At 39.9% G+C, this 27304-nt stretch overlaps 1 long non-coding RNA gene across 2 annotated transcripts in view; it reads right to left on the bottom strand.

The window, feature by feature from the left end:
* Window positions 1–271: 271 nt before the first annotated feature.
* LOC134170262 (uncharacterized) overlaps window positions 272–27304 on the bottom strand; it is a 296517-nt gene continuing 269484 nt past the window's right edge. For both annotated transcript variants that reach the window (XR_009967181.1, XR_009967182.1), the window contains exons 3-5: window positions 8669–8757; window positions 6816–6895; window positions 272–428 (exon numbers count right to left, since the gene is read on the bottom strand). This is a non-coding gene — a long non-coding RNA (uncharacterized LOC134170262). The remainder of the gene's footprint in view (window positions 429–6815; window positions 6896–8668; window positions 8758–27304) is intronic.

Raw genomic sequence — 27304 nt, 5'->3', positions numbered from 1 at the left:
GGAAAACAATGCCTCTCAGTGGTATTTTGATAGTTCTGGACTCTAAAAGTATAGCACAAAATCTGTACTTCAACTGCAAACAAGTAGTTGAGCAATGCCATTTCTCAGCTTAGAGGGTCACACTAGTTCAAAGGCCTAGTGCAAGGGCTCAGTGTGAAGGCAACACAAGTTGGGTATGAATACAGAAAAGGAAGGAAACAGGGTTGCAAAAAACTGTGTTACAAATCAGGTGGCTAATCAGAAAGTGGAGTCACTTATGCATGTGGTTCTCTGGCTACAGAGATGAATGCAAACCATGTCTTTCTGTAAGGCCTGGTGCTGTTATTGGACTGGCCTTCCTGCCCATGGTGGACATGCACCAACATGGGTCTCAAGGGTCATGAGCAGCAGGGTCAGCTGTGCTTCCACTGGGAGGGTAACAGAGCCTCCTAAAGCAATGAGGAGAGAGAATGAATCACTGCGCCTCATCTAATAGATTGCAGTAATGTAATATAACAGCAATAACCCCCAGAGTACCATCTGGTGAACTTGTGACTAAACACAGCTTGTTTTGCTCAAGGCACACAAGCAATGGACAAGGATATATTTTATTCCGTTGCTTCACCCTGACCAAGCACAAGTGGTAACCAAGCTATTTCTGGGAACTTCAGATCGTCTACAAATCAGAGCTGAGAGCAGTTATTTCTCCCCTATGGAGCACGTAGGTAGCTCGCTCTGCAGGAGGGCACTCAGAGGCGTAAACCCCTGAGTCTCGGTTATGGCCACCAAAGTAGACAGAGATCTGATCTCAGCTATTCAGCACACAATTCTCATGCTGCAAAATTCCCTGTTAAACTCCTGTGTGTAGGTGGGTATTTCAGGTGGTATTTCCCAGGGATGCAGGAGGCCTGACTCTCCCATGAAGAATATTGGTGACTCGTTGCTCTGACCTTGGTCAGAGTTAATCCTGCAGGAATGAAAAGGTTCAGATTTCAGTACTCACTGGAAGAAAAGAGAAAGGAGGAGGAGTAGCCCCCTACTAACGTAGACATGACCAGTGGCTCTGCCATCAGTTACAGCGTTGCTTGCATTTGGCATTATATGAAAATATCTATTCAGAATGGAAAATAAGATCAAAGACAACATTTCTGTAGTGATGACATTAGCAACACTTCACTCTGCTCCCTCTCCTCCTCCTGTCCTTCGCATTTCAAGGCTGTTGCTCTATTCATCCGCTCTGTGCCACCCCAGGTTTATAACATCACATCATCAGCAGCACTAATAACCCGTGATTCTTTTCCCCTATTGTGTTTGTCAGAGTCAGTAATCTGGGCACTACAGTAGCGCAGCACTGAAAAGCTACAGTGTGTTCCTATAGCAACCAGCTAATCCACAGGTGGAAGGTGATTGGGCACCTTTTGCACCGGAACAATAATTTGAAAGATCTTTTTCAGTGTGCTGTTCTGCGCCATGAGTTCATTGTATTGCAACCCACCACGAATCATTATAAGCCATCATGAAAATGCAGCCACGGCTGCACAAATCATAGCAAAGAGAGACAATGTCTTCCAGCAACAAGCCCTTGAAAGATTTCATGGCAGGTTAAGAGGCCAAATTGTGTATAGGGGGATGTACTGTACAGGATAAAACAAAGGGCTTGTATAATAAGCCGATGCTGACAGTCTCCAAGTTGGGGAATCCCAGGGAAGGGTAAGAGTGTGCATGAATATGAGTTTTCCTGAGCTGTGGAAGGAAAACAGCCATAACAACAGAAAGTACTGGGCAGAGCTCCCACATACAACTCTTCCAAAAGCAATTACTCCCACCTGGCTATTCCCATTTCTCCTAAACCATCTCCTGTTACAGAAGAGAATTTAATATTCTCTAATTGAAACCTCTAATTTAAGGCATTTGCTTGGTATCCTCAAAGTCTGAAATCCCGGCCTGGACTTTCACAGGGTGATTAGAGAAGTCTCAAATTTTTAGATGCTCAAAGTAAGAAACCTCCAAGAAATACCCAACACCCTTCTTCAGGAAGTCAGGCTTCTTCACCTGTCTAACCTTAATAAGTAGTCTGAACTTGAGGTAGGGAGTGATCTTTCCAAGTAAACCATCTTAATCCATGGGTAAGTGCAGCACAGACAATGAGAGAACAAACATCTTCATATCAACTTCAAACAATGAACCTTGTCATTTGCAGACTATATCTAATTTCTGCTCATTTTTCTTTGAAAACACGACTGGAAATGCTAGATATAAACCGAAACCTCTTTAAAGCTGAGTTGTACAAGCACAAGCATTTCCCATACAGCCACCGCAGTGGAGAGCAGAGAGTGCAAACAACGCAATAGGCAGTGTCATAGGATGGCCAAAAAAAAAGGAGATATGTAAAAATTCCAACAAAAAGAGAGAAATAACACAAGTGCTTCCTTAATCACATTGTAGAAGGAATGTCTGGACTTGATAAAAATGTCCAAAACTCTCACTGCATAAATCAGCTCTTTCAAGACTTGGTGGGATAATGGAGGAGAAACCTTAAAAAGAAAGGGCAAACAGAAGTTCAGTTACAACTTCTGAGATAGCAGCATAAAAAGCTTCCCTGCATTTACAGGCCAAAGATTACTGGGATACTTCCATCTTAAACAAATTTCCTAACTAGGAGACAATGAAGTCAGTGTCTCATTTGCAGCTGAAGACTTTTATAAAGCAATGTTTCCACTCAAAGCTGAATCAACAAACAAACCAGAACAGATACTGCTTTTATGGATGCTTTTTATACTCATCCCAAAGTAGGAGGAATAAAATGGATGAGGCAGGTCCACATACTCAATACAAATGGACAGAAGAAAAGCTTGAATGGGGTCTAGGATATCTCCGAGGGACATTATTGAATATTCTACAGCAAATATCAGTTTCTTCCTCTTTCTTCCCCCTCCTGCCTTTCACCTACCATACAATTCCGGAAGTTTTCTCTAATAAAGTTCACTGAAACAGGAAAATGTCTCTGGAAATTTCTTAATCAAACATTTCCAGCAAAACACCCCAAAATTCTTGACCATCCTTAATTGTGAAATGTATCGATTGTTCCTCTCAAGTAATTCATGCCTTAAAATGACATATTTTTGTTCTTTTCAGAGGGCTTGGATAGATAGCATTGTTTTCCTTTCCAAAGCACATCAAAGAGCCCAAGTTTTGGCAGGCTTTCTGTTTTCTTTAAAAAAGGAGAAAAGGAAAGAAAACATCAGCAAAACAAAGCTAAGAATAACTGCTCTTTTCTGAAGAGTTGTGGGCTTCTTCCCTTCTCGATTCACAGTCATGGTGCTCACTTCAGGGAGCTGCTGAAACAGAAAGCCTGGAGGTGGGGAGGTGGATCGCAATGGGAAGATCAGAGAACTGGCACAGGATAGAGAGCCTTTTGCCTCTTGATGTTCAGGCTGAATCTAGCCAAAGTCAGTCATTAACCAAAGCCGTCACAATTTTCAAACCCTTTATGGGCTACACAAGGTCAGACTGCAGCCTCTAACCCAGCAGACAAGTTTCCATGTATCTGCAGCTGATACTTCACTGACAGCTCTGGTGATAGCTACGCTCTCCAGTTTGCAGTATCTCAGTTTTAGAATTGAATAAATTCTAGAAAATGGCTGGATTTGGGTTAGTTATGGCCTTTTCCCTTCAGGACAAGTAGGTGCAGGACGTACATACCTTTTTTGATGGAAAAAAAGTTGGTACCCTGAGTAGCTCCCCCTTCTGCTGAAATGTTGAGCGGACTCAAGACTGGTATTGCTCCAGGCTGGTATTGCTTCAGTTCTGAGTATCGTATTGCCCCTGGACCCATTTTGCTTCATTTCATTTCTCTTTCTCAGCTGGGAACAATAATTTACTCATCACAGACCTGTACTCCTGTGGCAGGATCTCTAGTCTACACTGTTTGTAAAATACCATGCACTGTGGCCCGATGTTAAATATGAAGGAATGACACCAAAACAATGCAGGAGAAATACCACCAGCTCTTACCCCCTATGAAGCAACCTTTATCTTGATTTACTGTGTAACCAGGCTGCTTATCAGTGTCATAATCAGGTTATATTAAGGCTTAAAATTCTCCTGGAGAACTCAGAGTGGTAAACAAAGAGTGCACCACTTAACTAACTTGTAAATGACTGGGGTAAAGAATATGTACTCCAGAGGAAGATGACAGGATTCATTGCTAGAACAAATCGGACAATACGTGAAGTGAGACTGTGCCCTACTGCTTGGTACCTTTATGTGACCTTGTAACAAAGCATGGCCAATATGGCAGTAATACTGCATATAAAACAGAGCCTGGTGGAAAGTTGCTATTCTTCAAACTCGCTTGCATCTAGACATCTTTCAAGTGATTTCAGAATTTAGGGTGAAAGTGGATCTTAGGCCTTTTTTAAAAAGCCATTTCAAATCCTCATTCATATCATAAATGCTTTTTTCTCCTTTTTTCTGCAGGCCACTGAAATCTCTTGGGCCATGACATTGTCTGGCACTGAATGCAGCCCCTTTTTATCATTATAAAGAAATAATGAAAGCTTATGGTGGAGAGGCGCTCATATTTCAGTGTATGGTGCCTTCCTCATTCTCCATACCTAAGAATATATATATAGTATGATGAGAACATTAATTATTTCCAATGCACTAACAGAAAATTCCTGACAATTCAGTCATCCCTGCTGCCTAGCATGAACGTAAGTTCAAAGTAAAAGAAACCAAACATATCCCCACTTTTGTGCATTAAACATCAGCAAGTGACCTGTATTTTATTACAGTACACAGCTGTTTTATCACATAAGTAAATAAATCACCATTGAACCAACTTTGGGAACGAAGATTTTGAATAATAACACAATTAAGTTTTCCCACAAAGTCCAAATAGCCCACTTGCTCATAGTTGCTACAAGCTGTGATTCCCATGTGAAAGATATCAACTTATTTCCTTTTCCTGTCAATCATCGGTACCAAGTGGGGCCCTGGTATGTCAGGTCATGACCTTTCACTCTGGGCATGAGCCTGAAAGCCACTAGTGAATCAACTAGTTTAATTATTTAGGCTGTTTTTAATAAATATAAAAATGTGGCCTTAAATATTTCACATGCTTGTTCAGTTTGGGCTTTCAAGTACCTCTCATCAAGCCCACCAGCCTGAAAGTGTGCTCTTATTGGTAGGAAATCAGTCAATTAATAACCAAATCCAGCTTTTGGAATTAGGTTTATTTTGTGGATTTTGAGCTTCCTGGCTTGGGTATCACTTGCTTGTTGGTTTAGAGGACAAGATTCTTATTATACTTTTTAACATAAGATTGGAGTGGTTTAATCATCACCAGCAATGGCCTATTTGCTTACCTCCCACCAAACAATCCTTCAACAGAAAAGCCACAGTAGGATTCACTTGGAATATTTTCTACATCCTCTTCACCTATGGGAAAAAAAATGAAACAAACAAACATGAAAAAAATCCAATGCAGTAAAGTCCTTATAAGACAATTCTCTCAAAAATATTTCTGAGTAACGTTGACATCTTTGCTATTGGGTCCCTTCGCAATGGACAGTTGTATTCCATTTCAGGCCAAAGTGCGATGACAACCTTCCTTTGCTAAAAATCCCAACCAGTTTTCTCAGCTTACAGCTCCCATATTCCAAAAACCCAGGCCTGAACCAAGCTGCTGCCTTCACTTAGCATTTAGCTCTATTGCATCAGGAGACTGCAGTAACCATACAACCACAGAAGTAGAAAACGACTAGCAATGCTTTTTGTGGATGGTGAACTAGTCATGTGCAATGATTTATGTTCAACAAACATTTGTGCTTATTGCTCAACAAGCTTTCCAGCTGGGAGACACAGGGCAAAATTAAACTTTTGAAAGAATAAGCCTCTAAATTTGGACTGCCAGAGCCAATTTTTACTTTGGAACGTTCCTGAAATGTACAAAACTTTCCCTAAAGTTCTCTTAGATTCATTTTGTTCTTCTTTCCCCTAGAGCTCTAAGACCACTCAAGAAAGTGAGTGTGAAGTACTGCCTATTTATAGATGATAACCCTAACTCTTATCCTTCTCCCTCCTCTCCCCCTGCCATGGTCCCACATCAAAGAGAGGGCTTGGGCAAGGGGAAGAGAGACGTTCTTACTCTAACTCTTCCAGTCACTCTCATGGGCTGCTGCAGAGGAGGGCTGCTGGTTCTGGGGGAAATATCAGCATGCCAAAATTTGCTTTTCTTTTAAGCACAAATAACGATCTAAATGCTGAAAGGTAGCACAAAAATGAAATTGCTTCAACACAGAGATCATCAAAGCTACCTTAATTGAAATGTTTTTGTTCTGGGACAGCTGAAAACATTTCATCTTGATACACTTCGAATTCTTCATTTTGATTTAATCGCTTCAAGGTGTGCACAACAGTATGTTAGAATGTACAGTATAATCAAACAGAAGTCAAATGAGGTGTTCCATCTTTATTGAAGTGTCCCTGCCTGATAATGGTGCTTCTCAGCAATTTCAGCCAAATTGCTGTAGTCCTGAGAAAATCTTTCAAATTCACCCACGCCTGCATTCACTGATGAAAAGCTGTATCTTCTCAAAAGTTTTCAATCGGCTTTACTCAAGATGCATCAGAAGTGGCATATGTTTATAACATGTGAGCAGCCCCCTGAATCTCCTGGTGGATGAGAGGTAAAAATCAAAGTATTGATCCAAGGATCTACCACTTTGAAATCAGATATGGAAAAATGCTAAGGAGCAGCAGTGATTCTTAGGGGTTTCAAGTGTATTTAGAGCATGCGGAATCGCCTGGAACATGCTTCAGTTTGCACTTACCTTATTTAGCTTTTCAAAGGCTGACCTTTCATGCACTAAGTTCAGCAACATAGCAGTCAACCTATTAATGTCCAAGGAAGCTGTGGACCAAATCAGACAGTTTAAATAACTCAGCTGTGAACACAGAACCCCATTATCATTTCTGTGAGGCTAATCTGAACAGCTGATTCATCTTGAGCAGTTTACTATGGACAATAGGTCTTTACCACATCCATTTTAAGTTTGAAATCAGAAGAGGGTGAAGAACTTTGCACTCAGACACTATGTTGGGAGGTGCCATATAGAAGGACAGACAGACAGAGAGGTTTATATTAAAGGGCCTTATTTCCCACTATATTTCACTAGCTCTATTGTAATATGATTACTGATTTTAGTGGAATAAAAGCATGTTAATGAAATAGAGAGTTAGGAAACTGTATAGCCTTTCTTCCCCTACAACACACATTTCCCTGTTAAACTTGTCTCAGCTTTGAATGAATCTAAAGGTTTCAGTCCAAGAAGGCTGGCTCTACCATCACAGCTCTGTTAGCAGTATGGAGACAACACAACTCATAAGAAGACCTATTCTGTCTTTTAGAAAAGGATGGGAATTTCTTGATCCCTACTTACTTTTTCCTTCCTTCTCTAGTGGGGGTTCACACTTTTCGTTACATGAGCCTAAAGGCTGTTGAGCCGAAAAATGCTTTCACATCTTTAGCACTGTCTAATAGAGAATCATAGAATAATTAGGGTTGGAAAGGACCTTAAGATCATTTAGTTCCAACCCCCCTGCATGGGCAGGGACACCTTATGCTAAATCATATCACCCAAGGCCTCGTCCAACCTGGTCTTGAACACTGCCAGGGATGGAGCATTCACAGCCTCCCTGGGCAACCCATTCCAGTGCCTCACCACCCTAACAGGAAAGAATTCCCTCCTTATATCCAATCTAAACTTCCCCTCTTTACGTTTTAACCCGTTACCCCTTGTCCTGTCACTACAGTCCCTAATGAAGAGTCCCTCTCCAGCATCCCCATAGGACCCCTTCAGATACTGGGAGGCTGCTATGAGGTCTCCACACAGCCTTCTCTTCTCCAGGCTGAACAGCCCCAACTTCCTCAGCCTGTCTTCATACAGGAGGTGCTCCAGTCCCCTGATCATCCTCATGGCCTTCCTCTGGACTTGTTCCAACAGTTCCATGTCCTTTTTATGTTGAGGACACCAGAACTGCACACAATACTCCAGGTGAGGTCTCGCAAGAGCAGAGTAGAGGGGCAGGATCACCTCCTTCGACCTGCTGGTCACGTTCCTTTTGATGCAGCCCAAGATACAGTTGGCTTTCTGGGCTGCAGGCGCACACTGCCAGCTCATGTTCATTTTCTCATCAACCAACACCCCCAAGTCCTTCTCCACAGGGCTGCTCTGAATCTCTTCTCTGCCCAACTGTAGCTGTGCCTGGGATTGCTCTGAATGCCTTTTGCATTCAGCTTATTAACTGGACACAGGAAACTCATGTGAGTTCTGAAATCAGGCTGGAAGATGCCAGAAACAATTGTATCTCACAATTCTTTGACTCTCTTTCAATATGTACATGGAAGGAAAAGGCCACTATAAAATAGGAATGATGTAATTACATTACTCCTTTTCCCTAGGACTGTTATTTTGTCTAGTAGGCTGTTGCTTTTTAGAGTTTATCTGTGTATTCAGCAATTCCATAAATAAGATTTTCATTATCAACATTGAAATCCCAAACAGTTTTCAGCTCATAATGAGGTTTTCACTGTTCTCAGGCAACGCTGGGAAAAGCCTTTTATATGATAAGATGAATCTGTGAGACAGTCTGAGCTAGGTGTATGTGTTGCCAAAGGCCTTACTTTCAAACAGTCCTCAGTTTCTTCACTCAGTCAGGTGGTGATCAGGTTCTAGTAAAAACAGACTTCAAATTGTTTCAGTTATCCAGTCACTGGAAAAGAAAAATGAAAGAGAAGAATAAAAGGGAGTTGTTACTATAAGCTCCTTTACAGCCTCCAAAGAACTCCACCAAAGAACTCAACCAAACATATGTTTAGAAGAAAATTTCAAGGCTTTCATTGATAGATTATGGCTTCCCATAGGATATTTCCAAGCTTAAAAATGCTAATGCTTGGAAAAAAGGGAGGTCTTTGAAATGACACAGAAAATTAATATATGCAAAAAATGGTTCTTAGCATACACTTTCACAAATACAAGTATTGGTGAAGAGCTCTCAGACTGCTGAGAAAGAAGATAAAAGACAGGCTCAGGACAAACTATAGTATCTGAAGAGATTATCTGAGAGGAGAAAGAAAGCGTGGTTCAGGTTACCACACGGTAACAACATGCTGGATTCAAATACTAACAGTGAAATGTGGGCTCAAATTTTGCACTGGAAGCCAATTTATTCTTGAGGAAGACAAAAGATTTCAAATTTAAGCTGAACGTGTGTGCTTAAAAGCCTTACAAGTGTTGGAAAGGTCACAAGAAATACAGGAACCTTGTGTGACTCTATTTTATAGAAAGGTCAGACATTCTCCTTCAATTAAAACTGAGATGTATTTGTATCATTCATACTTTGAATTAAGAAGCAGAGGCTAGCACTGGTTGCAGAAGCTGAGGAACTACTATCAAAATCCCTTCTGTATCCGACTTGTTTGGAGATGCCAGAATAACCTTGTGGGGTGGGAAGAGGTGAAGGGGTTTAGCAGCTAGAGAAAGGCAAAGCAGTTGGTGCTTTAACTTGTACTGGAAACTGAACACATGGAGGGCCCAGACCCAAGAGAGCATGCCTGTGGCCCTGAAGACTTAAAACAACCATACAGGGCAGTCTGATCCTGGCATTAATGCTGTTTTTAAATGTCTAAAGTCACAGTGAGTTTTATGGCTAAATGCCATGATGTTCTTTGAAGATTTAAGCAGCGTTACATTTCACTGGAGATAACATGCCTTTGGAGTTGAATGGCAAGTTCCATAAATTCCTCTTGGATAAAATCTGAAGTAAACATCCCAAAGTTTTGCATGGGTTTCTTGCAATTTGTTTAGGAGCTTTTGTGTCAAAGGGCACTGGAAAATGGTTGGCAATGTTTTATTTCACTTATTAAGAATACTTTTTGAGTATGCAAGTCTATGCAAGAAATGTTTGGAGAGCACGACTGTGCTGCAGTTTTGCTGAAATAAATGGCAGTTTTAATTAAAACAATTATACAAGTCTTTGTTTTCTTCAACTTGTTTGATTTAGTTGGTTTCTTTAGCAACAAACAAAGCTTTTATGGCTTCTTCACATTTGCACAGAATATTAATGTTGCTGCCTTTGATTACAGAGTCTTGTAGGCTTAAGGAGTCTCTCAGCATATAAATCTCAAATCACTGCCAGGATTACATGAGCAGCAGCGATGAGGATGTGGGTATTTCTGTCTTGGTAATCATTAGTGTATGAGGGAGGAATCCAGAAAATGGCTAAAAAATGCCTGACCATGAGGATATGCAAAACAAGGGCATTACACTGCAATTATGCAAACCTGTCAGCCTTATTACAGGTTTAGCTCTAACTTCCCCTTCCTTCCTAAATTCCCCTCTTGAAAATGGTAGGACAGTGACATACAGACTGGCATCCAGTATTTACTGTGTCAGCTATGATACAACATCAGTTAAAACATATGGTCCAAGGGAGGGCCGGCATTTGATTACTGCTGTTGCATTGTGACAGGTAAGCTAAGGCTGGATTAGCAACTTCAGGGTGACACGACCAACTGAAATGAAGCATCTCAAGAAACTACAAAGCCTCTAAATTAAATTGAAGAATTCAACAGTAAATAAAAAAAAAAAAACACTCCAAATTTTCCGTTTGGAGTTTTGGTTTGTTTTTTTTTTCCTAGTGATTTATATCAAAAGGGGAGATTTTAAATAAAAAAACACCCAATTCATAAGAAATTACTCTCAAGAATTGATTTTGCTTTTAGTTTCTTCAGCTGAAGTTATTCCTTATACCTGAATATCCCTCTCCTGAAATGGCCCCTCAAATGAGGACACAGAGCTATAGCTGCCTCTCGGCTCCTGGACAGAGAATTAAAGCTCACACTGTCAACCGCAGTGCCATCCCAGACATATGTTTATATGAAAGTAGCTCTTGTCTTGAAAGGATGAAGGCTTGCCTCTGTCAGTGTGCGCACAGGGGCTTCATCAAGGCACCTGTGATGCTCAGTAACACAGCTGGACAAAAAGGAAAAAGAAAGGGTGACCTAATACTGAAAAAGGCTACTTCTGTCTGAGAATTCCAACAATTGAGATATCAATAACTTTCAAAACCTTATGATTCACTTTTTAGTTGGCCCAAGTTTACGGAAAAAAAGTTTACAGTGATGATTTGGGTCTTTTTTTTCTGTAAAGCTTCTAATTTTCTTCCATTTGTTTCTTTTCTTTAACATTCTTGATCAGCTCTACTACAGCACATTCTTGTTTTCCATAGACACATGTATGTTTGTGCTTAAAATATCGATTCATTTATCTGCACAAATGTTGACAAAAAAGATAAGAATCAGTATAAAAAGAAAGTGGTCTCATTTGGGTGTTTTGTGAAAGGAAAGGGAGCTTAAAAATGCATTTCTCTCTGGAAATGTGGGTTTGGCTTTTGGCTCATGTCAGAAATCAAAAGGAACAGCAGTATTTTGGCTGTGCTGGGAGTATCAGAGTTTGACCAGCACTAAGGGCTCAAATCCATCGTGTGCAAGGGAAGGAAGATAATTGATGAATCTCTTGCTACAAAAAGCATTGCTTTCCTTAAAATTCACCATGAATCCATTTAAAATATCTCATTTAGTTTATGCCTGTTGCTGTTTTTTACATACACTTTAACATTCATCTCTCTTTTTTTCTTAGCTGCTTATCTTGAAATCAGTACATTTTCCTTTCTTGAAGCTGTAACTTAATAAAAGCCAAACTCTTTCTTTCCAAAGAGTTACAGCTCCTCCCAGATGAGTGCATCTAGGTCAGGTTTCAGCCTGGCAAAGATATTTTATGTTTGAGAACTAAAGGTCTCCAGAAATTGGGGTTCGTATTGGAACGCCTGACGTAGCCTTAACCATACCAGCACATGCGGGTGCTTGCTTTAATAAAAAAGCCCTTAATCTCATTTGGCTCTACCTCACTGGCAGCTTGAAGTACTTGAATCAAACAGTACAGCTGTGAATTGTGACACTGGCTGGATGGAAGCCCAGAAAACTTTTCCCAGAGAAAACCCTTGAGGGAGGAAAAAAAGTAAAGAGAAAAAGAAGAAGGAGGGGGGAGAAAAAGGTTCAACAACCGAAATATAATACAGTGGAGAGTGAAAAAACCCACAGCCAAACCTGCATCACCCCTCTAAGAACCTGAAACAAACCAGAAAACCCAAAGATAGATTGAATTCTTCTTCAAAAGGTTACTTTGTAAGGCAGGAGGGCCAACCTGGGCAGCCCTGACTAATGGCCCCAGTCCATCTTTTCTGCACCGCAGCAAATAACCAAACTCAAGGATAGGAATAGGAAAGCTGACTTATACCACCCCTTCAAAATCCATTTAAAAGAAAAGGCAAGGAAAGAAGGTAGCGTTGATTTTTAGTGAGGAAGAAGAAAAATACCCAACTGAAGAAATTAAAAGAGGGTTGAAAGCACAAAGGCCATAAACAGACTGAGCACAAGTGTGTTTGCGGTATTTATAAGCTTATATTTGTTTGAATCCTGAGGACGATACCTTCCCCTAAAGCAGATAACTGAGCAGTAAGGAAAAACAAAACAAAAAAACCATAGAAAGCACATCTGAATGGAAGGAAATGGTCTTTTTCAGAAGGCGTACTCTGGAGTCATAAGGTCAAGAGGTGAATTTCTACTGAAGGAAAACATTAGAGCTAGATATTTCTCATCTGTCAGTCCCATTAAATACCATTTTTTAAGGAGTCAGGACTATGCCTTTCTTCAAGTTAGCAGGATAATAAAGATTCTGTTGCCTTTTGCAGATGTTTAAAGACATGATGTGAAAGACAAATTCCTCAACTAAAACCCTCAAGAAATGTCACTTCTGTGTCTTGCTGAAGGAGCTCCAGCACATTCTCTACATAAACATCTGCTGGAAACATTTTAAAAAGAAGACTGTCTGAATAATGGCTTTTGTGGGGCTTTTTTTTCCATTTCTCCTTCTTTAAAGAAAAGAAAATGAATTTGTGGAAAGTTCCCTCTTCCAATGCAACTTCTCTTTGCAAACATGCCTCAGCTGGGCTGATCTGAGGAAGTGGGCTGTAAAACGAAGGAGATGTTGAAAATACTCCTCCAAAACAGTCTGTATCAATCACACCTCAGAGATAGTCATAAATCAGTGCTTGCTTTGACTTCAGAAAGTTGTTGCTCTTCATTGTTATGCTAACTTGTTTGTGACAATTACAGCAAGGCTCTATTTACATAATAATTGGATTTTTCTATTGAATTTAACAGACAAGGGGGGAAAAAAGGAAAATTAATAACCAACATTGTGTCACAAAGTGGTAAATTTGTGGCATAAATTGAGAAAAGGAAAAATAAATGAAAGGAAACCCAGTATAGTCTACTTACTGTTAGCTGACCTTTCACTCTACATGACTGCGACAAGCCTACCTAGACTTTCCCATTCTTTAATGTCTGCCACATTAAAGATTCAGGATGGATTTATCTTACTTTACATTTATTAGAAGGAAATCTATACTTCTGGATGCATTACTTCTATTTCAAACTGTCAGAAATCAGAGATAGATGGAAATCCCTCCTGCAGGTCCACCTGTTGTTACCAAATCACAGGATGTTCCTTCTCACACTGACTGTATGCCCATTGTTAATTGGGAGGTGGTGTTTAATGCAGTTGATTAAAAACTTCATTAAACCTAACAGATTCCATGTAAGAAAACTTCCAAGGATTTCAGAAACAAACCTCTAAGGGTGCAAATGCCACTGGATGATTAATATTGACATTCTTACATATAAACACGTAGGAAGAGCTTTCACAAGAAATGTTATTATACAGAATACAGGTTTAAGATTAACATCAGATGTGTGACTGCTTCTTCAGGACGAAGATGGAGAAAGATGAGGCTATAGCAATTTATCTGATAGGTAGCCCTGATCACTCATCTCCTTAACCAGGAGATGCAGAGAAAAGGCTGCCAGGAACTGTGGGAGCACAGAGGAAGTAAAAATTAATCTCTTATAGTAGCACAATAGAGGGGTACAGTATATTTTATACCTGGTTCAAAATCAGGAGCACAAACCAGGTATTGTCTGGCTGGAGATCTGTCGAATGGCACAGCTCGAGAAAGTGCTGAGGAAAGAAAAGAGGCTGAAACCAGGACAGAGTCTCAGAAGATCTTTTCCATTACTAATGCCCATCCCTCAGCACTGTCTTCCTATGTGGATTTACACACAATGTACACAGAATTTACCTCAGAAAGGCCTTGATACTTCCTGGCTTTGGTAAGGTACTCAAATAGAAATTACACTGTTTTGGCAGAGCTATCTCTGAGAAAAGAGAGATCCAAGAGGCCACATATTCATTTCTATCCCTTGGTTCTGGACTCTCCTGGCACTTTACAGTGATGGCAGCAGCATCATATACCTGCAGGTTTTTCTGTGCTGGTCAGAGGAGGTCCTAAAGTTTTAACAACACGCTCTCTCCTTCTGAAATCCAGGGGAGGTGAAGACCTGATTTCCTTACTGTTTAACATCCCTGATTGTGTCTCAGAAAGCTTTCTGAGCAGAACTACTTTCCAAGCTTAAATAATGTAGGTGCAGAAAACCAGTAATATTTTCCAATTGTTTCTTATCTGTTGGAGATTTCTTTCATAAGACACTAACAATTGTCTTTCTTGATGATTAGTTGCCATTGTATATCAGCTTGATTTTTGTATTCATATGCTTTCACAAAAAAGGTTGAAAGTTCAGTCTTTCCCAGTTTTCCCATCATGTAATAAAACATCTTCCGTGTGATCTTAGCTTCCAGAATCCCTCATGACTTTGACTTCACTGTTGGATGCAACCTTGTGAAATCTGAAGTTCACTGGGTTTGTGAAGAAAGCAAGCTCTTTATTTGTGCATGCCTTACAGATGCATCAAGAAGACTCTGTGATGTGATATCCTCAGGCTAAAAGTCGAGCTAATTTCCTCTGTATGAAAATTATAACCATCTCATTTAACACCTCCTTTAATTAATCCATTTGCTTTTCTAGCATATGTATACTTATATGTCTAGTGATACGCAAAACGACAATAACTATCTGGGTAAGCTTTCAGAACATATTCCAGGTTTCAAATGGAAAGACATCCAAATACTTCTGTAACTTCAGTAATAAAAGATAGGGAAATTGAATCTCTCATCCTTTCTAATAAAGGAGCAAAGAAGGTCTTGGCTTCTTGATAATTTTACTCAAATGGTGACTGCTGATATTTACTCCACACTTTCTCTTAATAAAACCCTCTAAACTATATAAATCTCCCTGCACCACTATTTAACACAGCTGATAGACACCAGCTGTACTGTAAATAGTGAGGTTTCTGAACTTCTGTCAGTGGATAATATCCTGTTTTGAATCACTAATTCCCCTCTGCAGGTTTGATGATGGGATATCAGGACAGCCTTAAGCATGAGCTTAAATATTTGCATGCAGTGAAAGCTGTATGAGAAAAGTCTGTATCAAAATGGTTTTGATAATAATTTTTTTCAAGGACTTTTCTGCAGAGTTAGGACACAATCATTTTGTGGAACATTTTACCGTTCTGTCTAATATCTTACTAGTATTTCTGCTGCAAGCCAGGCAGGGAATGCACCTTTTTATTAGCAGAGCGGGTGTGATCTTGACAGGTGTAGTTTGATCTTTCCCACACTGACCTTCACATAACTTCATACCTGACCTGAATGAAGCACTGTCTCAGGGGTGAGACAACTTGCTCATGGAGAAGAAAATTATTATGCTTCTGAGTTATGTGATGCAGCTTTATAAAATGGGGTGCATTTGGGGTATATGATCACAAAGCCCCATGTTTTGACAATTGACGCAGCATATGCAAAAGGCACAGTTCATTTACTGATACCCATGGGCACTGTACAAAGCTTTCTATATAAACACAGGCTACATCCTATTCAGAAAGGTGTGCATTGGTTCTTTTGTTTCATTAACTGCCACTGTCTAATTGTAATTTTGCGGCTTCAATGCAAATCACAGCATTTTACCCTAGTAAGCAACATTAGAACTGCCTTATATTTGCACTTTATGCTGTGGGAAAATCCCAAGAGTAAAGTTTGGTTTTCATGTTTTTGATTTTCAGAGATGGAAAAGAAATATCTCAAAATACTTAGAATCAATAGATGCATTTTACCATAAACATGCTTGTTTCTCATTCAACCATTCTGGGAGAGAGGATATTCACTTCTCCAGAAAGAAGGAAGTTGGGACCTCCAGCCTAAGTAATTCCTCTGGATGAAGGATGCTGCACCCAGCCAGGAGCAACTTCAAATCTCAAATACTCTTTCCTGCATATAACATCTGACATGTGGCTAATAAAAGGAATTCAAATGAAAGGAGCACCACTACTATGTATGCATGTTACTGTTTCAGGTAAAGGGCCAGGCTTGTAGCAGGGACTGTTATGGACTTAAAGGACTAAACCTCTTTTGGCCTTTGGCTCTTTCTGCATTCCATCAGTACGAGGTTTCTCTGGAGTACAGAGATACCACAGCGATGGCTGCATCATTTTTTTAACTCTCAGATGTTACAAAAACTCTTTGAAGAAGGAGGCAGAGAAGGAAATAAAATGATTGAGAGCTTAAAAAAGAGGAAAAGAAAAGCCCTCAAACTTACTCAGTGTATTGATATTCTTCAAGGCGATGAGGATGTGATGAAAGAGAGGGATGGAAGAAAAGCCATTACTATGCTTGGCCCCAGAAATTCTCCAATTATTGCTAGAAAAGCCAAAGCCATCTAAAAAGCACTTGAAATGGGTGATATGTGCTGTTTACACTCTTTGGAAGGGGAAAAAGAAAAATCACAACAAAAAACCTAAACGTCTTCTCCAAAGAGGGGAAAGGTTAGAAATTATTTGTGCTGCATTGATCAATTTACGCGAGTTGTCTTTCGATGGATTGTATTAATGGAACTTCATTTTCTTTTATTCAGCTGCTGGCCAATTTCTTCTGGACTCTTAAAAAGATCAATGAACACATCTCACTATCTTTGTACAAAATGAGCCTCTATTTTTCCCTTAAAGTTTAACAGACTTTATTATTTTCATTTGTAATGGATTTTTCTGTCTCCTTTTTGTTTCAGCTCCTGTTGTGATTTCTCACGTCTGTCTATTCTTTCTTTTCCATGGATTTTGTCTAAACAACTCAACTTTGCCTTTCTGCTCGCTACATGCAGGTAGGAAGTTATGTCTTTATGTCCAGTAATGTACAAACCGTTAAGATTAAGCACAGCTCCTTCTTTAATGCTGGTGTGAGTGGGAGGAACCATCACTATAATGAGACTAAAGTGAGAGCGTGTTTGATGAAATCCAACCAGCAATGTCAGTGAACTGTACTTGTAAATAGTCTCAGTAAAGTCCATCAAATATTAATCAACGGGAGAAAGGCTAACAAGTTATGAGCAGAGAGAATTAAATTTAGCCAGCAAGTGTTGTTTGGTTTGGGTTTGGGGGTTTTTTCCTAGTTTTGACTGATCACAACTTGTTTTAACCCCACATTTTCATTCTTTCCTCAGTTCACGTTAGGAAATGATGATGGTTCTAAGAGAATTTAATCAAATACTCCTGAAAGTGTTAGAATTTCAGATCTGGTCTTACAAAATTTTGTATACAAAACCACACTAGTAACATGAATGGAACCATTCATTAAGGCCAGATCACTTGCATGGTCCCAGATCCATTCATGGTCCCAGATCTGTTCTTCAACCTTCATGTGTTGATTCTTATTTTCCAATTTGTTTTTTATCATAACAAGTTTCACTTTTATATTGGTGTGTGATTGCAAATTTGAACATCTAGTTGCAAAGGGAAGGACTCTGAAAAGATGGAGAAAACCTCTGAAACTCCCATTCTTTACCTTTTATGTGCGGCATTACTATTTGAGACAAAACTGATACATTATTCTAGAGCCCAAATGAGTGGTCTTTAAATGCAGCTTGCCTGGGTTCTGCTCTTTGTTTACGCACATACTACACACACTACCTAAACAGCAACATAATGCTTTTGTATGTCCAGCGCTACATTCCATATACATTGAAAACTTAATGCAGAGAAATTCAGTAATGTGCTTAATCATAATCTTGCCACAAATCCAGTCTTTTTAATGAAATGATGACAAATGAGAGAAAGCGCAGTCTAAACATGGAAGCCAATCCCAATAACTTTCTGACTCTATCAGCAACAAGAATTTCAGTTCTGCCAGAAGTTCCAACACTGAACACTGTGGGTTTAGCATTCATAAAAGCAACCCCCCTTCCCCACCAATGGCCCTTCCAGACTCATATCTGAGGATTACTGTTTATATCCACACAATACCGGGATGATTTAGCAGCGTGCACAGATTCAGTAAAGAAAGAGAGTAAAATAAGGGATTTGTTCCTATGAATCAATACAAAAACGTGGTTTCAAACCCAAAGACACAACTCACATTCCGAAATCCCAGAATGTCTCAAGTATTGCAAACGTGGCAAAAAGAAAAGAACATAAAAAACCCCTTTGGCAGTATTGCCACTCTCCATTTTCCCCATGCACAAGTCTATTCCCATATGCAACTTCTGCCTCCCTTTGGCTGCTGTGTTACTGTTAATAAGCATGTGCTGTACATTTGGCATGCTTTCCAGCTTCCACTTGCCATTTATTCCTTTTACAACCTCCTTTGTTATAGGTCTAGTGCAGCAAACTGCTGCTTTATGGGAATTTGCAGCCCACTTGACATATGGTACAGGATCACTGGCCAAAATGGCAGAATAGTATACAGTATTTTACAACCCAAGTTCATTATCTGTCTTGTTCCAGAACTTTCTTTGGTCTGTGCCCAATAGAAGCCTTAAACTCCTAATCGTATGATAACAAGACTGGCTCCTCCGAACATTTGTTGGACATCTCAATGGCTTCCACTCTTCCCGGAAGCAATAATGGACTGTACTGGCATCCACTCACCATGAACAGCCATGGCTGAGTGTTAGCCTTTGCTTTTTCTTTCTTCTGGCAATCCTATGACAATGAACCCATATTGCTGCATGTTTTCCCATGCTAAACTTTCCATATTTTTCAGAATTTTATGTCTGATCAATCAGGACAGTGAAATCTCCACTCCAAATGAGTTTAGCACAATTAGATGACTATGGATTTATCTTTGCAGTGGCCCCAGTGCTCTTCTTCAACCTGCAATTAGAACAGTTTTCCTCCACATAGTGGCTTACTTCTGAATTGATGTCTCTCCTGTACCAAAGCCACACACAACAGCTTTGGTTTGTGAACTGGGGGAAATGGTGGGATTTTGTTCAGTATGGGAGATGAAGAGATGCCCTGTTCTGTACCCCACTAGAGAACCAGGTGTCATTAGACATCTGGAATTTACCATGTGAGCACAGAACATGTAAAACTAGCTCAGATGTGATTTGCATTTGTGAGGAAGAAGAAATTTAGGTTAAATATTCCAGCTTGGGTCTATTTTTACCGGAAAAGCAGCAAACTGAACTTTTCAACAACCCTTCTTTCGTTCTTTCTTCCTTCCTGCTCAAATAAGAATGAATGTAATTTTAATTTAAATTGCGTAACTGCTCACTGTGTAAAAAATCTCTTCACTAGGTTCTCTCTGGCCTTCTTGCCATGGACATTGTTGACATTTAGACACTGTTCTATGGGCGTTCTGCCCTGCACACCGGCTATCGGGAGAACCACATGTCATTTGTGAATGAAAACATTCCAGTGGAGACATTCATAGCACAAATCAGGAGTTGCTCAATTTGATTCAAACCACAAACATCCATCACAAAACCTCTCTCTGTGTTTCAAAGGGGCAGCATGTCTGTCTCCCACCATGACCCCAGTGAAAGGCTAACTTTCTGCACAGTGTTCCAGGTCCTATTTCAGCTAAGGCTTCCCACTTAGAGAACAAGTCTGCCAAAAAAACTGTGAGCTATGAGTATGATAAGCAAGATAATCAGCATTTTGAATTAAAAAAAAATATTACAAGGTTTTACAATAAAAATAGCTTTTAGTTAAGCAAACCCAACTGCCAAGTCACATAGTACAGCCAGGTCCTTTCCTGCGATCACGCGCATGTTGCATCCCAGGCTTTACCAGTATCCACTGATCCTGGATTACTGCTTCCTTGTACCCCAACTCTTTACATCTTTTATTCTCTTGCTTTCATTTTCTTTCACTCTGCCTTCTCCCTGTTGTTGTCGCTTCTTTGAAAAGATCAATGAACAGGTCTCACAGTCTTGGCATAAAAAAGCCACTATTTTCCTTTAAACTTTAAAAGACTTCATTATTATTATTATTTTTCATAAGAGGGATGTTTGTATCTTCCTTCTTGCCTGGAGCCCCCCTGCAGCTAAACTTTCTGATGGTGCTTTGTGTTTAAAAGAAAATTAACAGCAAAGAATGCACAATTTGACTTAAACCATATTGATATTGTAAAATGAAGAGCCATTTAATGAGTTTTTTGTCCCCAGTGAAGAGCCAGTGTAAGGAACAGTAGGGGCTGCAAACAAGACTGAAAATGGCATTGTAATAGCAAAGCACATATGTTTGAACAGTGTTTCCCTTTTCTAATGATTTTACAGCATTGTCTCTCCTTTGTTCTCTTCATTAGTTGTCTGTGACCACAAAGACATTCCAGTAAGAAAGGTAAAAAAATACCCCATCCATATAAATGTTTTTCTTATCAGGAAAACCACCTATTAGTATGAGAAAACTCTCCAGTTGTTGGTGTCGTGTCTTGCACACACACAGAAACCCACAAAAGCAATATCCCAAATGATCAAAACTCCTCATCAAGCTCTTTTCTTGCAAAATTTTGCTTCCTGCCCATGAGAAAGCAGGGCCTGGAGGAGGGGAGGTTGTTGACAGAGAAGATGCCATTAATATTTCTGGAATTGCAAGAGCATTGATACAGCTGTTATTACTAGAACAGCACTTACAAGCACTGCTGAACGTTAGGGACTGAAATACTGGTAGCTGTGTTTGAGGCTTTATTTATTAATGCCTGTAAAATGCTTTGAGATCTTCAATTATAGGATTTTTACAGAGAAAACTTTTATATTGTCTGCAGCCACGCTGGCCTCAATCCTCAGCTGAAGGCTAAACCAGCATGCTACAATAAATAAAAGGGCCATACTGTCCTGTAATGTACGTTAATGTAAAACAACCACAGACCTCTCTAATGTACGTTGTTTGTGGCTACTTGCACCCACTGCCTGGAGTTCATTAGGGTACAGTGCCAGGGTCAATCAAAGCATCTTTTCTTTCCCTGCTGCTCCCAAACCATCATGTTTCCTTCCTGATTCCTCTTGCTGTTTTGGAGCATCTCTAAACATATTCCTTCACTAGCCCCAGGATATCAGTGGCAGAGAAGTGCCTGGACTTTTACTTAACTATGAGAAAGACAGAGAATATATATTTCCTGGTTTTACATAAAAGACAAAAATGCCTTCATGGCCAAAGTTTAGCATTCATGGCCCATTGGCTGTGTGCAGTTGGGACATGCCAAGAGCAGACAAAAGAATTTTCTGTCTCCCACCACACTAGCTGGATTAAATGTGTGGTGTCATTCAGTACAACTCCAGAGCCTGCTCCTGTTCATGCCCTCAGGATGCTCTTACTATTTTGATGCTCAGTCCCTGTACCACCTGCGCTGCAAGGATCTTCCCAGCTTGTATCAATACAACCTCATATCGTACCATTCCCCCCTATCCATACCCTTCAGTCCTGGGAACATGGCCTTCTGGTTGTGTGGGCAGTGACATAATCTCGTATGGTAGTGGCAGCTGTAAAGATCACTGCTATTGCACCAGTTGTTAAAAATGATAGTACTTTCTAACAAGTTCTATTTTCTGGACCCTGTCAAGATCTGTCTTTAACCTCCTAAGTGACTGTTCCTTCCTCCTGCTCCCATTACATTAAACTGGGACAAGAAGTTGCCCATCGCCTGCTGGCACTGCACCTTAGCTGGATGTCATTGTCTCCAATGCCTAAACCATTCTCCCTCCTCTGATCCAGTCAATATTTCTTTGGCAGTACAAACTTACCTGGCATTTTCTCATTACTGTACAGTGGCAAAGCCAAAAACCATTAATAAGTAAGATATTCCAGAGAGATTTTTTGGCAAATCCAAACGTGGCACATATTTAATAGCAAACCATTTCAAAAGTAGTTGAGCATCTTAAAAGGAATTACTTATGCTGTCTTTTCATTTTTCCTTACTTGCAAAGCCAAACTACCTTCACTTGCCAAAAGTTCCATTCTCCAGACACATAGTGAGGTGAATGCATTTTAGAAACCTCAGAAAAATGCCTCCTCTACTTAGCTATTTCATATATAGCAACTTGAAGATGAAGTGCCTCAAGACATGCCAGAATTAGAAGAAAGCTCTAAGGAGTTTGGGATAGTTGTTTTGGTATTGACAGTGGGTAGCAGAAGACATTGCTTGGGTTTCCTGGGAGAAGGGGAAAGGCTCTTTCATTCTGTGCTTGTATGTTGCTGCTGTCTGCAGTCATGGTGGGGGTTTTCTGCCTTACTTACGGAAAGGATATGATAAAATCTACATTAAGGTCTGGGCCCGCAGTGTCCTCCAGTTTGAAATGTTCTGCCATTTCAAGGGAGATTTATTGACCTTAACATGGGTCAAACTTTTTGACTGAATTTTTTAAGACAAAATCTCAAATTCTAATAAAGCACACGCAAAATGAAAGCTTTCTGCAACAGTCAAGGACATATTTAGATCCTGATTTACACTAGGGTATTTTATAACTGACTGATAAATGACAAATTGCTGTTTAGGTACATTGTGATTAACAGTAAATAATATATGATGGTTGTCATAGGCAGTGAATGAACAGAAATCATACTTACCATCCACAATATTTCATATCTACTTATACTAATAAAACAACCTGTAATAAATAACCGTAACAAAGCCATAAATCAGCATTAAATGGGAGCACTGTTTTAGAAAGCCGAACTCTACATTACATATTAGAACAAAGATTTTCAGCTTTTCTTAATAATGACTTGGTATTTGATTTGCTTAGTCCCATTCACACAACTGATTTATCCCCAGCTAAATTAATTTAAACACAAGCATAACCACATAGGATTTACCTACTAATGAAAACACCATCAAACACCCAAGTCCCAGTTGCATAAATGTGTGTCTTGCCTGAAATTAGCTCTGAGCACCCGGTGTTATCACCTCTTACACAGGCCATATGTTTTTACATACTGAAGACTGGTCTTCACCAGTTGTATGGGGTATTCATTCACTAAGCTGCTGCTGCTTAAGTTTACCAGCCTTAAACCTTTGTACCTCCTCAGCTATCCCAGCTAATTACTGGTTAAAATAACACAAAGTTTTATAAACCTGCAGCATGATTGATAGGATAACAGCATCCAGTTGTGGGCTCTCCCTTTGCCAAGCAGACTTCATACAGTGTTGCAGGTGTGAAACAGGATCGGGAACAGGGCCGTGTTTGATGATAACACTCTCAAACATGAAGATTCTGCAGCGGCTACACTGAAGGAATGAATGGGAACACAGTGTATTTCTCTGTGCTCCATCACGACTACAGCACTTTTTGTTTTGGAGAGAGAATTTTGGGTTTTAAACAGCCTTCTGAACTAAAAGAAGCTGGAGATGAAACTCAAATGCACTGCTATCCAGTGCTCCAGGGCTCTCTCTGACTGATCCAAGAGCTTTTGTTTACAACACGGAGACCAATTGATTTACATTTTTTTGCTTTCAACAAGCCTCTCATGAAGAACACAGTGACATGTTCAAGTGCCAAAGAAGAAGGAAAGCACTCTGATGAAAAACAGACATTGCAGCCATTAGCATCGATCAGCAATTGATCAGTGTATAAGCAAGCAAAGAGGTACAGGATGATTATTTTGTATAACAAAACCTGATTTAATCTGGTTCAAAAGGTGTATTTCCTGTGAAGAGGCTCTTTGGTCAGGAGGCACAAACTTCATTAGCACAAAACCACGAGTCATGTGAGGAGCTTTGTCTTGGAGATTATGGAAGTCCACCCTTTTGCAGACAGGAGGGTATGAAAACAGTGTTCAGATGATACATTAGTCAATCAATAGCTTCATGTCAAACAGTGCCTTACCTATGTCCTTTGCTTATTTAATTAGATATATTTCAGGACTGGCTAAACCACACCATTGCATCACTACAAGAATATGATTGATTTTGGAGAATGAGTAGGGGAAGGAGGACAGAGAAAGACTTTGGTTTTCTGAGACGCTAGGGATCCCGTGTGTGTGTTGAACAGTGAACCCTTGTTTACTCAGTAGCACTGAGTGTATTACGAGCAGGTTCTTCAAAACGTGATGAACCTGAATTGGCTTTAAGTGGAAAAACCCCACCCGTCAACTTGACAGAGGCACGTGAGTTCACTCCTATTACGCTTAGCCTGAGCTAAAATGACATCACTTTTCACTCTCACCCTGAGACGTAATGAGCTTCAGTGCTTGAGATGTGAAAGACCAATAACTTAATCCACTGTTTGAAGTGATCCCTATTTTTGAAGCATTGCTGTATTTGATTAAGCCACTGTAAAGCTCAGCAGAGCTGTGTCAAGTTAAATCATATTCTATAAAGCAAAAATGCCATTTTACATGAAACGTAAAACTTCGGTCTTATTGCATTTTTATAAGAAAACCAAGTACCATTGATTTACATCCAGAGAGCCCCGTTAATAGCAATCTATAGCTGGCAGACGTTACAGGCCTGGATGTGTTTTAAAGTACTAGAATATTATCTTGTGCATCTATAGATTAAAAATATTGAACTATGTTTTCAAAGGTACATGCAGATTCCCTAAATTCAAAGCCAGAAGATACCCCTGTGATAATCACTGAGTGGTTATGCAAGTCCCAGTGTGATATAAACATTGCTGCTTTTACTAACAAACTTTTAGTCTCATTAAAACTGTCCTTGTTAGCCCAACAGAGTACGTTTCCCATGATCCCATATTGACTGGCATTTCTAACGTTGCCTTTCTTAAACCTGTTACCTGCACCACTCCATTCGCACTATAAATATTGGCACAACATTAGATTTCTTCTAGGCCTCAAGAAATCCAGCAGTGTTCCAAGACATTCAAAATCAACACTAAATGCCTGGACAGTTCCTTGGCCACCTCTGTTAAAATTATTGGAAGCAGGTTGTTAAGACTCAATGTTATTAAAATTATCAACTTTGGCATTTTGGAAAAGAAGCTATTTCGGCAGCATTACAGTACTATACGACTACGTCCTTTGGCTTTTCATCAAATAGAGAACAGAAATGTTTCTTGAGCACCTCTGTTTTTTTCCGCGGTGTTATTAAATATTCCACCGCATCCACCTTGGAATAGACCAGCATATTGCTCAGGTACTTAACCCCAACGCTGCAATGCAAGCATGTGCACATGCAGGCACACCTCCCTCTCTTGATGTTTCAGTACCTTGCCTCAAAGTTCTCTTTGTGTACTTCAGATCTCATAATTTTTCCATTCGTTCTAGCATGTAGGCCATGTGGTGTTATCATTTTACCTTCTCTCCTTTTCTCACATAATAGTAATAAATACTTTTTCTTCCAAGCTGGGCTGTTCAACAAGTATTACCTTTTTCCCTGAACACACTATTGTGGCTCTATTCTGAGACCAACTGCAGCTGGGACACCATTCCTACTGTATTTCAAAGCTTACAAGGATGAGATCATCAAGTGATCTCTGCCAGCAGACGGCAACCCATCTTGTTCTGTCCAAGGGTCCTCCAGTCTTTACTCTGTCATTGCAAATCTATTCAATAGTGATACTCTACGTAGAGCAATATCACCTGAGATCCTCAAATCTCATTTCATTTGTGACCTGATTCATATTTGCATTGGTACCTACCAGAGTAAAGTTTAACAAATACTAGACAACAGAGCTGAAAATGTCCAGCAATGACATTTAGCTTGTATCTAATTCTTCTGTTATGAAGAACGATCAGCATCACCGGGACTTTCACTGATTACTTTCTAAATTTAGAAAGCAGATAGATATACCATCAGTCAAGTGTGAGAGATGTGCACCTCTGGAAGAAATGATGGAAAAATGAATGTGACACACTGGAGCAGATGTCTTTGGCATTGGGGATCTCAATTGCTCAATATATTCTTGCATCAGTAGCATCTTTCAAACATGCAGATGTTCTAACAGAATAAAGTTATAGTTAGGAGAATACTTAGGCACCAAAGGCTGCTTTTATTCAAACTTATAAAGGACTTGGAGGTCTTCAGGACTTCAAGATCTCTGCCATTTTTTGTGGGTATTTAAATCAAGGTTCAGCCTCGTATGAGTTAATGCAGATATTGGCCAGAACAATCCTATGCCTCAGCAACCAACCTCAAAGCATCTCCTATATGTATATCCCACATGTGCTCTGTTTAACTGGAGAAGCATCTCATTTTGTCAGCAGATTGTAATGGTGAAAGGAACAAAGGTGAACAGAAGGATTGCCAAATAGTTCTTGTTAACGCAGACAGAATGATTGTCCTGGGCTGTGCCATTGGGACTTCTGAGAAGATAGCAATACATTGGATAAAGCAAACCCCATTGTGATTTCCCCTATAAGTGATAAATTGACTGTATATATATATATATTTATGGTGTGAAATTCAACCATTAAACTGAGAACTTGGTGCCTGAAACAGTGCAGACTATTTACCAGAATGCCTTGGGAAGCTGAACAAAAACTTTCCTTCCGTGCTGTGCTCTTGGGAACGTGAAGTTTTCTCTCGCCGAGGTTAAAACATTTCAAAAGTGGAGCCCTATATAAAATTCTGTTTGTGCAGCTGAAGTTCTGACGCTGTTTACCTGAAATGTTTCTATAATTCCTCAACTTTGGAGTTTCAGGTTGGTGATTTGCGAGTAGCAGATTGCACTCTCCTGAACTAAATCTAACAAGCGCCACAAAGCAAAAATAAACTGGAGAGACTTGAAATAAAAATCACTTCAAGAAATCTGAGCGTGGTGGGTTTTTTTTATAGAGGGTTTTTTTTTCCTCCTACTTTAAGCCAACTAAACTCCCAACACATTCTGATCATCTCACCACAGTGTGTCTGTGCTGGTGACAACTGATTCATGTGTACATTTACATATCCCCTCAGTGCCAGCAGCAGAATACAAAATGGGTCCTCCTGCTCTGGCAGATGACACAGCGCTGGCAAATCAGGAGGAGCTGTCAAAAACAGCTGTCCATTAAAAGAGTTTGCTGAAACAACTAAGA

This window comes from Pezoporus occidentalis, unplaced genomic scaffold (genome assembly GCF_034315485.1).
Source record: "Pezoporus occidentalis ecotype Australia unplaced genomic scaffold, CSIRO_AGI_Poc_V1 ctg11, whole genome shotgun sequence".
In the NCBI taxonomy this organism is placed as follows: domain Eukaryota; kingdom Metazoa; phylum Chordata; class Aves; order Psittaciformes; family Psittacidae; genus Pezoporus; species Pezoporus occidentalis.
This window is presented reverse-complemented; position numbering and strand designations above follow the sequence as displayed.